We start from the raw sequence: 9,533 nt of genomic DNA, 5'->3' as shown, positions 1-9,533 counted from the left end.
CACAGAAGAACTGAAAACACCTCCCTTGATCCTGGTGAGGGGGCTTCTGGTCTGGCACCGCAGAGGTCAGACAGTGAATACTCTGACGAGGAACAAGAAGAGAGGGTCCCTGCCTTCGGCCAGGAGGAGGAAAGGGATGACCGGGTATACTGGACTGTGTGGATGTGATGGCCTGGCACATCACACCCACAGAAGTACAAGGCTTTGGTAGACCCTGGTGCACAGTGTACGCTGGTGCTATCAGGGCATAGGGGCATGGAACCCACATGGATCTCTGGAGTGACAGGGGCATGCCAAGAATTGTCTGTATTGGAGGCTGAGGTGAGTTTAACAGGGGACAAGTGGGAAAAGCACCCCACTGTGACTGGCCCAGAGGCCCCTTGTATCCTTGGCATAGACTACCTCAGGAAAGGTTACTTCAAGGACCCAAAGGGGTACCGATGGGCTTTTGGCGTAGCCACTGTGAACACAGAGAACAAACAGCTGTCAACCCTGCTTGGCCTCTCGGAAGATCCCTTCATTGTGGGACTGCTGCGAATTGAGGAACAGCAGGTACCAGTTGCTATCAGGATGGCGCACTGGCAGCAATATTGCACAAACCGTGTCTCCCTGGCTCCCATCCATGAGCTGATCCATCAACTGGAGAGCCAAGGATCAGCAAGACTCACTCACCTTTTAATAGTCCCATGTGGCCAGTGCAAAAGCCTGATGGAGGGTGGAGGTTAACAGTAGACTGTTGTGGCCTGAATGAAGTGATGCCACTGCTGAGTGCTGCTGTACCAGACATGTTAGAGCTCCAACATGAGTCAAAGGCAGCCAAGTGGTATGCTACAACTGATATTGCTGATGCGTTTTTCTCAATCCCTTTGACAGCAGAGTGCAGGCTGCAGTTTGGTTTCACATGGAGGGGTGTCCAATACACCTGGAATTGACTGCCCCAGGGGTGGAAGCACAGCCCCACCATTTGTCATGGACTAATCCACACTGCACTGGAACAGGGTGATGCCCCTGAACACCTACAATACATTGATGACATCATCGTGTGGGGAAACAAGGCAGAGGAAGTGTTTGAGAAGGGAAAAAAAGTAATTCAGATTCTTCTGAAAGTTGGTGTTGCCATAAAGAAAAGCAAGGTCAAGGGACCTGCACGGGAGATTTAGTTCCCGGGAATAAAATGGCAGGATGGACGTTGTCATGTGGCTATGGATGTGATCAACAGGATAGCAACTATGTCTCCACCAGCTAACAAGAAGGAAACACAAGCTTTCCTAGGCCTTATGGGGTTCTGGAGAATGTATATTCCAGGTTATAGTGAGCATATGAGCCCTCTCTATCGAGTAACCCGAAAGAAGAACTATTTTGAGTGGGGCCTTGAGCAACAACAAGCCTTTGAGCAGATCAAACAGGAAATATCTTGTGCGATAGCTCTTGAGCCTGTCTGGACAGGACCAGCTGTGCAAAATGTGCTCTACACTGCAGCTGGGGAGCATGGTCTTACCTGGAGCCTCTGGCAGAAAACACCAGGAGCAACCCAAGGTCAACCATTTGGGTTTTGGAGCCGGGGGTATTGAGGATCTGTCCTGGTTTCGGCTGGGATAGAGTTAATTTTCTTCCCGACAGCTGATATAGTACTGTGTTTTGGATTTAGAATGAGAATAATGTTGATAGCACACTGATGTTTTAGTTGTTGCTGAGCAGTGTTTACACCAAGTCAAGGACTTTTCAGCTTCTCATAGTGCCCTGCCAGTGAGGAGGCTGGGGGTGCACGAGAAGCTGGGAGGGGACACAGCCAGGACAGATGACCCAAACTGGCCAAAGGGATATTCCATACCATATGACGTCATGCTGAACAATAAAACTGGGGGGAGGTGGCCGGGGGGCGGCGCCCACTGCTTGGGGACTTGCTGGGCATTGGTCAGCGGGTGGTGAGCAATTGCATTGTGCATCACTTTTTTAGTATATTCTTTTACCATCATTATTATTTTCCCTTCTTTTTCTGTCCTATTAAATTGTCTTTTTCATCTTATTTTCTCCCCCCCGTCTTGCTGAGGAGGGGAGTGACAGAGCACCTTGCTAGGCACCTGGCCAGTCAACCCACCACACATGGAAATACAGAGAAAAAAGCATCCCCAAGAATACTGCAAGTGATCAAGTTAAAAAAAAAAAAAAGAATAAAACCTGTAAGAATAATAGTAAGCTTCATCTGTCCACCAAAGAGAAACACCCTCAACTTTTCTAAGTATCTCAAAGATAAAAATGCAATAACTGTACCCCTTCTCCTTGAAATGTATGTCAGTTTTAGTTTATTTCTGGTTTCATAAACAAATACCATAATAGAACATATTTTAGTAGAGTTGAATTCCTTTTATAAAGCCAGCTTCATAGGTTTTGCAGTTTCTGACAAGCTGTTATTTCAGTGTATACTTTGTGCTGTGGGTACCTACTATCCTGTAAAAATGAGTCTTTTCTACAATACAACAGGGTAGACCAGCCCAGCATTTACATTTAGAGATATAGAGGCAATGAGGCTGGCTCATGCTCCACAATACCCAGGGCCAAATCATGCATGTTCAAGTTTCCAGATTTTGTCAACAAATTCTCTCATATTTCTGCTACAGTTCTTGGTTTGTACAAAATCCTTTGTCCTTAATAGGGGTTCTGTACAGAGAAAGATTCATTCTCTTTTTTATTTTAGAAAGAATTTCTCTCTGTCATTTAGACTGAACAGTCTTTCAAATCAGCAGGGGGAAATTATGTAGAAGATGTAGAAAATCGGTTCAAAAATCTTGTCTTCTCAAATGAAAGCAGGTAAAGGCTCCTTGTCTGTGCAACATAACCATTCTGTTTGAGATATGGGGCTCCCTCTGAAGTATGGACTCATACTGGGGAGAAAGGGAGAACAGCCAGGTAAGCCTTCCACGAGACATACAGCTGGAGTGTCAAAGACCCTATGGTGAGAGGAACCTGCAGCAAGGCCAGGCGCCTCCGGGCCGACTCCCGCTGTGCATCCTGGGAGCTGTAGTTCCCGGAGAGGCGGTGGGGAACACATGGCGCATGCCCCGTTCCGTACCCCTCCCCCCCCGGCAGCTCTCCCTCCGATTGGAAGGTTGGCTCGTTCACACGGTTCCTCGTTCACAGCGGCCAATCAGGTTTCAGTTGCCTGTGCCCTTCCACTGTCTCGTGGCTCTGTGAAATGGTGGTATTCAAGGGATTGTCACCGAAATCGGGAATAAACCTCGTAACACCAATGTAGTGTTAAAAGGCAGGCATTCTTTATTCACGGCGCCAGGAACACGGGGGATAGCTCCTCCCAAATCGTGTTCGCTCGATCAGTTCAAAAATCAAACATTTATAGGCAAGATTAATACATATTCATCAAGTGTCCATACAATGATTGGTTAAGTATTCCTCGCCTACCATGTAAATGACCACGCATGCTCACTATAATTTCTTGGGATTTTACTTCCTTAATCTTTTGAGTCGGAGGGTTTCTTGAGTGGATGGTCTCTGAGTCGGTGGTCGCAATCTCCCCCTGCCGGAATTACCTTTCCTTCTAAGTTCATTTAAACTTGGCAACACTAAATACATCTTCATGGGCTGTCGGTCCAATATGCAATCATTCACCCCACAGTCCTTTGTTTTAAGACAAGACTATAGAATGAATAATTACCCACCCACCGGACCGTAGAACTGACCAAGGTGTTCCTTCTTTCTGACTACTTGTTATTAGAACAAAACATAATACAATGTTACACTTAACTCCTTGATAATTAAATCAAGATGGGAAGGGTTAGGTGGGTTCTCGAGCAGCATTGCTGGTGCATAATGTTCTTATAGTTACAACTTGCTACAAATTCACAAACCTATTTTCTAACCCTATTTTATTTTAATTCCCTACCACCTTGGTTACAGGATGGTGGGTGTTGTGGCATGGTTGGTGTTGGTTTTTGCAGACGGAATCTGCCCCTTGACTTCCTCTAACCGCCCATAGTGGCTTCCGCCACGGCGGAAGAGCAAAACGGCTATGCGGTGGCTTCTGGAGCATTTCTACCAGTGGGTGCATGCGGCGGCCTCGATCGAGAAGTTGCTGCTCTATGGGCAACTGCAGCAGCCCAAGTACATGGTTTACCTGCAGACCTTCGCCCTCAACGCCGACCGCTGGTACCGGAGCTTCACCAAGACCATCTTCGTGCTGGGGCCGCTCCCGAGAGTGGTGCAGGGAACTGTGAAAGCCCTGGAGGCGGTGGCGCCAGAGGCTGCAAAAGCCCCAGAGGGAGCGGCGCCGGACCTGGATATAGGCGATCTGCGCTTCCTCACCTGTGGCGTGCTCCTGCAGGAGAGCTTCCAACAGAATAAGAAGCGGCCGTTACTCTACCGCGATCAGGATCGCATGCTCGGCCCGTACCTCACGTAGCTCGTCTGCACCCTCGCCGCCTTCCTGTGCGGTTGCTACACGCTGCTGGCTGCCTCCTCCCTTGGTGCGGAACGTGGGTGGGAGGGAGAGGGAGGCAGGTGTCCTGGGCGGTGAGGCTGGTCTGTGAATCTGGCAGGAGTGTCACTGGTGTAGCTGAGTTGTTCAGACCATCACTAGCAATTAATCTCGTCTCCACTGTCCCACACGGTGTGAGTGGATTTTGATTTTTCTGTTTTACTGCAGCTACAGAGCAAGAATTGTGAGGGCTTTAAATGCAAAGGGATGATCTCTTATTTCCTTCTCCCCTTCCGTTCTGTTTCAGATCTAAAACCTGAGGTTAACTATTACTGGCCATCATAGTGAGGAAGTTGTTCAAGGACATCAAAAAGGTAGAGTCGATCCTGTGTGATTTCAGATAGATGATAACCCGTACCTCCAGATCTGTGTACCAAAGCAACTTCCAGAGGTATGGATGTTTTCAACAGCAAGTTAATCACGTGTGTTTTCATGTATGTTTCTGGCTGCCACTGAAACCATGCAATAGACAGTATGTGGAGGACCTGGTTAATCAGTCATGTAGTGCATTTGTGCATTTTTCAGGTCTTAATGCCCTTATTACCTTTTTAAGTGCTTTATTGACATTGAGATAGTCTTCTGGACTTCAAGTTGGTCATCTTTGTGCTTTAGATAAAATACATGTTGTTACACTTAATTAAATGGAGTTTTTAACTTCTTTTTTGCTTGTACTTGTAAGTGGAAGCAAGAATAAGAAATGTGGTGTGGAAGGTTCTCTCAGTGGAGGAGAATAAGATGAGAGAAATGAAGAAGAAAGGAATGGAGTGGGAGAGAGCACGTATAATCTGAATGTGAGTTCTGTTAACTGATAGTACTGCTTAACAGTTGTTTTCTTGAATGCTGAGTTTTATGGAAGCTGATTCAATATTCTAACCTTTTCTTGTAGGTTTATACAGTGGTAATTGTGTAGCCTGTAAGGGTCTCTTGTCCAAATTCCACCACAAACAGAAAACTGTGTTCCACTTTCTGTAAATGATGAACATTTCTTGTGAACTTGATTGTATGTTTTGCTTAGGTTAGTACTGTCAGATGTTACAAACCATCGTTACAAACCTTTCCAACATTTTGGAACAACTGCCTAGGCAAATAAAGATGTTATGTGATGTAAAACACTGAATACCTGTAAGCTCACTCTGCTGGTTCAAGTTAGTTTATTGACTGCTGATAGATAAGCAAAAACATTTCTTCTACAGAAGCAGATTCTGGTCTTGAAGATAGTACCAATCGGCAGCTTTGCTAGCACCATTTCACACAATGTTGTTTGTATATTGCAGAAAATTCAGGCATCAGTATAAGATGCATGTACTAACACTCATCACAAGACAAGCCCAAGTTCTGTTGCAAAAATATTATGGCTATTGATTTCAGTTCGTTATATATACGGTGTATATAAGCAGGACTTGCACCTTCTGTTGTCTGACCTGAAAGTGGCATATTATGTGAGGCCTAATGTTAGAGACGTGGATTACATCATGGTTTTTCTTCCTTCAAGGCTGTACTGCTGGAGTCAGATCTTGGAAATGTTCCCGTTATTGACCACAAACCATCCAAACTGCCATTTTTCAAAAAGCGGTATGAAAACAAGGTAATTATAGGTAAGAATTTCTAGTTATGAAATGTTAATTACTTCTTTATGTTAAAAAAACAAACAAACCAAAAAACCCCAACAACAGAACCCCCCCAACAAAACCCTCAAAAGCTAAGCCCCCCAATAAACAACAACAAAACCCCCTCAACACAACTCCCCCGACCTTTCTCCTCCCATCAACAGAGAAAACATTTATATATTTTTATATATAACATATATTATATATAAATCTCTATTGAGATTCCATGTCAGGCGATAGGGAGTAGCATTGTTCTGTGTGTATGGTCCTCTGTGTCTCCAGATTCACCTGAAAGAGTTGGATTGAATAGAAAATTAACAAAAAACTGGCTTTGAATTTTGATACATATCCTTCGGAGACATTTTAGTATGTTAACTCTTGCCTTTTGGACTTGGGCAAGCCTTCCGGTCTCACCCAGAAAGGGAGGAACTTCAACATTTATACAGATCTACAGTAGAGGTTCTAACTTTCTGTTGTTTGGTGTCATAGTAAAGATGTGTTTGTATGTATAATAAAGAGCATTCTCTGATTGACTCAAGTTTTTTTCTTTTTGGGTGAGACAGGATCAAAGGCAGCAGATCCATGCTGTTATGGACACACCTAGCTTCATTTTATTCCTGATAAACTAAACGGGGAGAGGTTTGTAAGAGCAAATCTTCAGGGTCAGGTTGAAGTTGTTTATTGAGCTAATGGTATTGCAAGTCTCTTTGCCTGGACAGCAGCACAAGCAGTGTATCAAGGTGAGACAGTCAACCTGTTAAATTCTTCCCAGTGATGAATGCATACTATAAAGTTCTCTAACATTTTCTCTCCACCATCCTTTAAGCAGGTTTTCAAAAATTAATTGATCCAATGAATGAAGCAGAGCTTTGACTCAGGGAGAATTAATTGCACCGAAAAATATTTTTCATATATAACACTAAACCTGTGCAAAAGCCTCAATCTTGTATTCACTTGTTCCCTCCACATTTGTTATGGGGAAAGGTGGTAGGTCTCAAGCAGTTTAATTTTTTTTCTGAAATAACATAAGTCACTCTAGCCCCTTGTTTCAGAAATGTCAATTCTATGAAACTACAATCAGTGAAAGAAAAATGTCAGCAGCCTTATTTCAGGAATTTATGCCTATGTTTGTCTAAAAATCCCAGAAGACCTGGATGGATAGACCAGATCAGTCTTTTACTTATTCATGTAAATATAATTGTTAGATAGTGTTGCTAGAAGATATCTGCTAGTTTGTAGTTTCACTTGTGAAACAACACATTGAAGAAAATCCTTTGACTAGGATGTATATTGCTGGCTCTGCATCAAATTTTTTATGTAATGGTATGTTAGAAAAGTTGACTTGTTTTTTTTGTGGACGTAAAACAATTGAAGTCAAGTAAGTCTTGGCTTCAAAGCTGATTACAGTTGTAAGCACATTATGAGTTAGAAGGACAGCATGATTTAAATCGTATGATTTTTTTTCTTTGTTCTGTAACAGTTTCTAGTGGTGTTCATTGCACATGATACCAAATATCTTTTAAGAATATCACTGTGTATGCTAACACACATGCATAAATATGTAAAGAAAATATTTTTAAAATACTATTAATGCTCAGCGGGAGTTGTTTGAAGCATTAATTCTTATTGACATAGTGTTCTTGGTGTTGTCTGGCATATGCATGCTTCTGTCATGAAACAAATGTTCACTGCCCTGTGAAAAGTGTAGAATAGTCAAAAGACATTTCCCCTCAGATCACTTGCAGGGCTTGGATGCATTAATAACACGTATGTAATTTTGAAAAGTCACTTGGCTGATCAGTTGGTTTTTTTGAGTCAGCATGTGTTAACATTGTGATTGATGCCCAGCTTTCATAGGGACCGGTGTCCAAAATGCAAGTATGCCACTGTGTCCCTGATCTTGGAAAGACCTTTAACTGGTGCTTGTGTGTTATATCTTCAGTTAGTCAGTATGAAGAATGCTTGTGTTGCTAAAGCAGACAGGACTTTTACCCCTACTAAGTGGCTGCTGCAGTTCCCAGTATTTTCCTGTATTTCAGGATTGGGGTTTAGATGTGTGTGCTGATAAGAATTGAGAGTCCTGTATAACTAGTGGTGTTTGTTTATTTTGTAGGATTCTGGAGTGAAGCAGATGTGACCTGTCTTTTTGTATCACAGGCAGTAGTGACTGATGGAGAATACTTCGCTTTCTTTTGTTACCAGCTAAATACTTTAGCACTAACTGTAGAAACTAGTCAAAATAACCCTCGGAAGAATATCTGTTGGGATACAGACAGTAAGTCATTATATGATGTTGTGGAAGATGGTAGTGTGAAAGGCTTTAATGATGAAGTTCTGCTTCAGTTTTGTTTGTTTTCTGTTAAACAGACCAAAAGAGTTGTAAATTAATAAACAATAAAGTATTCCTGTTTATGCGCCTGAACTTCATTGTAACTCCATGAAGTATGGGCTAGAATATGCCTTGTTCTTAGTCAAATATTTGTCTAGAAAACATTATATACATCTTCCATGATCTTTGGGCCTTATTTCTTCATTGTACAATGTCATACATTTAAAATTAAAAATAAATGTCTAGAATACCTTAATGTCTTCTGTATATTTACTGTTAGAAGTATATTGCACTAATTCAAAGCTATGTGAATACCTTCTTTTCGCAGATGCATAGCTCTATGTTGAACTGTCATAGCAAAGTATGAATCCCTGTGACAATCTGATTACTTCACTAGGTAACTGTTGCCTTGGTATTCAGGACCAGTTAAAAATTAAAAGAAATTAGTTGTATTAAATCCTTACTCATTCTAAAGAATAATTGAGCTCAGAATAAAAAGTGTTTCTTAGAAGTGAATGGTTGGCAATTTAGTTACATAGCAGGGGAAATTTTTGGAGGTTTATTGAGCAGTAGTATAAACACAGTGAAACTTGCTTCAAGACAAAGATTCTATTATCAATATGCATACACTTTTTTTTTAAGCTCTCGCCCCAGGAACCACAGAGAACTCTCAAATGTTTTTGGAGTACGTTTTCCCTTTATCTTGTTTTCCCTGTTTAGCTGTAGACATCTTGAAGATGTTTTCATTGCTGATATTTGGTTGCCTTATGGCTATTTTTAGTAGACCACAGCTGAGCCCAAACCACAACTAGGATCTCTGATTAAGAAGATAGAAGATGTAAGGACTATTTAGGAATACTTACTTATCAATGAAGTATATCTCATTTTGAGGTAATCAAACATGCATAGAATTTTACATAGTTCCGTACACTACAACTGACATTTTTGGGATTTTCTGGTGTTCTTCTTAAGAGTCAAGTCCAGTTTGTTTTTAAAGAGGGAGTACTGAATCGTATGTGACTTCTCTTGAAATACTTGCCTGCACATTCTTCAGCCTGAGCAACTGGGGATCCTGCTTCCTGTTGTAAACTGGCTTACAGAGAATTTT

The 9,533-nt window shown here is 42.2% G+C and overlaps 1 pseudogene across 1 annotated transcript; it reads left to right on the top strand.

The window, feature by feature from the left end:
* Positions 1-255: 255 nt before the first annotated feature.
* Positions 256-8,479, top strand: LOC309415130 (large ribosomal subunit protein mL65-like; annotated as a pseudogene). The gene is made up of 7 exons: positions 256-552; positions 2,720-2,808; positions 3,981-4,478; positions 4,737-4,880; positions 5,982-6,084; positions 6,660-6,836; positions 8,210-8,479. The product of its transcript is annotated as a large ribosomal subunit protein mL65-like (transcript).
* Positions 8,480-9,533: the final 1,054 nt, after the last annotated feature.

This window comes from Phaethon aethereus, assembly GCF_964289735.1.
Source record: "Phaethon aethereus genome assembly, chromosome: W".
In the NCBI taxonomy this organism is placed as follows: domain Eukaryota; kingdom Metazoa; phylum Chordata; class Aves; order Phaethontiformes; family Phaethontidae; genus Phaethon; species Phaethon aethereus.
This window is presented reverse-complemented; position numbering and strand designations above follow the sequence as displayed.